Genomic DNA, 4,647 nt, shown 5'->3' with positions numbered 1-4,647 from the left:
TTGCGTCCTGCACTGTAGCGGGAAGCCTTACACCTGTCCTGCTATGCCATTAGCCAGCTAATCTTTGCTATGGCTAAGATCCTCCTAGAGGCTTGCCTGGAAACTGTCTGTGCTGGGCTGTGCTCCCATTTTAGCCAAGTGAGACAGACCTTTCCTGAAGTCCTTCTAAGTTATCTTGGACTGGAAAATTGCTTCACTTCATCTTTTTGTGAATTCTATTGCTTCAGAATTATTTCAGAGGCCTGACTTAATGTTTCTACCAAGGGAAAGTGGGGAGAATTCAGGCAACTCCCTGGTTTCTTTCCATCATCTTCTCTAGCTGCCACTTAATTGAAGAAAACAAGTCATACATAATGCAAATTAGAATATAAGTGGAAAGATAACTACATTTAGAAACAGAAGATCTGAATTCAAATCTCACCTGGGCATTTATGACCTTAGGGAGAGCACTTTATCTCTCCAAATCTTAGTTTCTTTTATGTAAAAATAGGGAGTTGAGAGTTGGTTTTGATATTTTCATTTCTTTCTTTCTTTCTTTTCGTTGTTATTCAATCACGTTTTACTCTTTGTGACTTCATGTACCATAGCACACCAGGCCCTTCTGTCCTCCACTATCTCTGGAAGACTGTCCAAGCTCATATTCCTTTCTTCCATGACACTATCTATCCATCTCATCCTCTTTCAACCTTTCCTTATTTTGTCTTCAATCTTTTCCAGCATCAGAGTATTTTCCAATCAGTGCCATCTTCTCATTATATGGCCAAAAGTATTTAAACTTCAGTTTCAGAATTTGACCTCCTGGTGAATAGTCTGAATTAATTTCTTTAAATATTGCCTGATTTGATATCATTTCTGTTTAAGGGAATCTCAAAAGTCTTCCCCAGCACCACAATTTGAAATCATTGATTCAGAAGCATTCGGCTTTCCTTATAATCCAACTGTCACAGCCATACATTGTTACTGGAAAAACAATAGCTTTGGCTATACATGACTATATATGCTTTACAAGAAAATGATATCTCTGTTTTTTTATTATGCTGTTCAGATTTGTCATACCTTTCCTTCCAAGGAGCAAACATCTTTTAATTTCATGACTGTATTTGCCATCTGCAGTGATCTTTGAGCCCAAGAATATAAAATTTGACATTGCTTCCATTTCATCTCCCTGTACTTGAAAGGAGGTGATGGGACTAGTTACCAAGATTTTAGTTTTTTGGATGTTAAGCTTCAATCTGGTTTTGACACTCTCCTCTTTCACCCTCATCAAGAGACTTCTTAATTCTTCTTCACCTTCTGCCATCAGAGTATATAATCTGGATATCTCAGATTGTTGATATTTCTCCTCCCAGCCTTAATTCTGGCTTTTGATTCATTCAGCCTGATATTTCACATGATGTACTCTGCATATAAGTTAAATAAATAAGGTGACAATATACAGACTTGTATAATCTTAAATCAATCATTTCCATTCATGGTTCTAACTGTTGCTTCTGCATACAGGTTCCTCAGGAGACAAATAGGATGATATGGTACTCTCATGGAGGACTTAAACATTTTGTTGTTATCCACACAGTTGAAGGCTTTAGTTCTGAGAGGGTCAGTTGAGGTCCCTCACTAGCATAGTTTTGCTTTGTATTTCTTCCTGTAACTCACTTAGCTTCTCCTTTAAGAACTTATATGCTAATGTTGTGGGCAGAGCTGACCTGAGGAGGACAATGAAGCGGGAGTTAATGGCTGAATGAAGAGGTGAGTACCAAATTGAAAGAAATATAACTGGGGGTCAATTTTCTTTAAACCAAAAAGGGGTCACAGTGGGTTTGGAAGCCAGAAAATAATCAACTCAGTGAAGCTCCAGAGAGAAAGAGAGTGCTGCAGATTTCTTTTCTCACTATGAAGATCTTTGTGCACTTCAACACTCTATACTTCCGCCTGTTGTGTGGCCAACCTGAGGCTGGGGGTGCTTTATTTCAATGCAAACTGCCTCAAGTTCCTGGAATGGCATCTTTGCTAAACACTCTTAGAATAAACAAATTTTTTCCCTCTGTTGCCATCATGAGCTCATGTCAAACAGGTTTGGGAAATTAGCTTCTAATAGGTATAAAGCCTCTTCTAAAAGGCAAATTCCTACAACTAGATCCAAAGTGGTGAACATCCAATTATGTAAAGTTATTAAAGGCTGTTTAAGTGTATCTACTGCTCTGAAGAGCCTGGAGCTTCAGGGAATATATTTAAGAGAATAAGATTTAATATCATTAACCAGGGGGTTGAATAAATTGGCATCTTTGGTACATCTTTCTCTTGCATATTGTCCAATTGGAGGTGGAGGTTTAGAAATTATCTGTCAAAATACTAAGACCTCAGTAATTCTCAAGACTATAAACTTCTCAGGGTGTAATCTGACTTGGCATGGAGTGGAACATCTGGCCAATATCTTAAAGTACCAGACGATAAGGAGACATGAGGATGTGTGGGCTGAGAGTCTTTGCTATTGGAACCCTGATCTGGATGACATGGGTGGCTTACAGCACATGTCACTCAACTGCAACACGCTTATTGGTGATCAGCATGCCAGTGCTTTTGCAGAATGACTTTGTGATAGTTTATGGCTGACAGCACTTGATCTGCAGCAGTGTGGAATTATCAATGAGAGAACTAAAATTATACTAACTGCTCTGGAAGGAAATATAACCATGGTGGTTCTGGATATGAGAAAAAAGCCACTCATTGATCATTTTTTGATGAAAGCAATTATTGGTAGAGCTGCCCAGAATGGAAAAAAGTGCTAAATGAGAGGAGTAACGACAATGAAACTTCTAAGTACAGGAAGAAAGCAGCCATGTAGTAAAGATTGTTATACTCCAGAGTCATTACCACCTGGTACAAGTGGCTTCCTGGCATGGTGTACAGTGGAATGTGCCAATAGGAGCAGAGGATTCCCATTGATTAAAATTTAAGATTGACCAGTTCAGTGAATGGATTTTCCTGTGAAAGTAACTATGGAAACCCCATCATGCTTAGAAACAGAAGAGTCTTCGAAGACATTGTTTTAGAACTTCTTCCTGAAAAACAAACAAAAAACTAGCCCAACTCCATACAAAATAAATGAAATACAGAAGTTGCAAGAGTGCACAGAGCAATTAAAAGAAGACAGGATTATGAGACTCAAGGCTGACAAATGAATAATTCAGCTGGAACTTGAAAATTCGCAGTTGTGAAATATAAATTTCACTCTATTTGAGGCTTTTCATGCATAGTCACTGGAAACCCTGATTTTGAAAGATGATAGTGTTTTGGGCAGGATTGAGACATCTTTCCAAAAGTTCCATGCTTTTTGGGATCTCCTTAAAGATGCTGGACTTGGGCAACTTGCCACAGTAGCTGGTATAAATCAGTAGGATTTTTATTTCCTGACCTAGATTATCCCCAGATAAAATTTACAATAAGTGCTGTACTTACAGAAGAGAAGAAGTGACTTGAAGAAAGGCCAGAACCTAATCAGAATACAACAGGACAAATGCAAAGCACCCAAAAAGTTAGTGGTGATGTTAAAACTTTGCTTCCTGACACCTTCCAGTTTCCAATTTCTACTGAGCAGGCCTTATCTTATTCTAAAGAAGTTCAGTGAATAAAGAGCACTAATCATCAGCAGTTTCTTCCTAAAGAATTTGTCCCCGCAACATCATTATCATTTTTAGCAAATGTGATTGTTGAAGCTCAAGATCAAAGAAAAGGAGTCTTCCAGAAATAGTAGAAATTCCTCAGAGAAAATTTCCAAAATAAGTAAACATACTCTAAACACTCTTCAAAGAAACAGTCCAAAAGTTGTTCTCATTACTTCTCTGAAAGCCTGATAAGTCAGAAAAGCAAGGTACATAAGAATACTCCTTTAGCTCATGAAAAAATTAAAATATCTGGCTTCAAAAAATAGTTTTGTTAAGAAAGAGACAGGAGATGCAACAGTAATATCCAAGATGGATAAAAGTAAACACAAGATATCAAAACATTCTGAGAGTGAAACAGTAGTATCTGATCTTGAAATTACAGAAAATATCCATTCTCTATCAAATATATATCTCAGGTCTAGATATTTGAAATTATGTTTTGCCTTAAAATTTTCAATAAACTTAGAAGCATGGACCAGGAAACCATTTGAGAAGCTTCACTGTATTTTATGACGATGAAATAATTGATGTGTATATCCTCCTCATCGTATAAATGTTTGAAGAGGATTTTATTACAGATACCCATATCTCTAAAGGGTCTTTTATTTCCTCAGCTTTCATGAAAATTTTTAATATATATTTTTCCACTTATGTGTAAGAATTTTAAACATTTTTTAAAATTTTGAATTCCAGGTTCTCTACTCCTTGAGAGAGCAAGTGGTTTGATGTGGGTTGTGCATGTACAGTCACATAAAGCATACTTCCATTGTTGACCATGTTGTGAAAAAAAAACACAGACATCCCCCCTCCCCAAAAAAGAGAAAGCATGCTTTAAACTGAAAAATAAAAAGGATTTGGATGCTATGCCACTTGGTTAATGTATGTTTAGTATTGATATTCCTTTTTTTTCTATGGCACCTTTCAGCAATATGTAGTTTCCTTCCCTATCTCTTTTAATGAGGTCTATTTTTGCTTTTCCTTTGTC

At 37.0% G+C, this 4,647-nt stretch overlaps 1 pseudogene; it reads left to right on the top strand.

Annotated features, from left to right (window-relative positions):
• The first annotated feature begins 1,738 nt into the window (after window positions 1-1,738).
• On the top strand, window positions 1,739-4,175 carry LOC110211135 (centrosomal protein of 78 kDa pseudogene; annotated as a pseudogene).
• The last annotated feature ends 472 nt before the right edge of the window (window positions 4,176-4,647 follow it).

The sequence above is a fragment of the Phascolarctos cinereus genome, unplaced genomic scaffold, assembly GCF_003287225.1.
Source record: "Phascolarctos cinereus isolate Bilbo 61053 unplaced genomic scaffold, phaCin_HiC Scaffold_1;HRSCAF=81, whole genome shotgun sequence".
Lineage (NCBI taxonomy): Eukaryota > Metazoa > Chordata > Mammalia > Diprotodontia > Phascolarctidae > Phascolarctos > Phascolarctos cinereus.
This window is presented reverse-complemented; position numbering and strand designations above follow the sequence as displayed.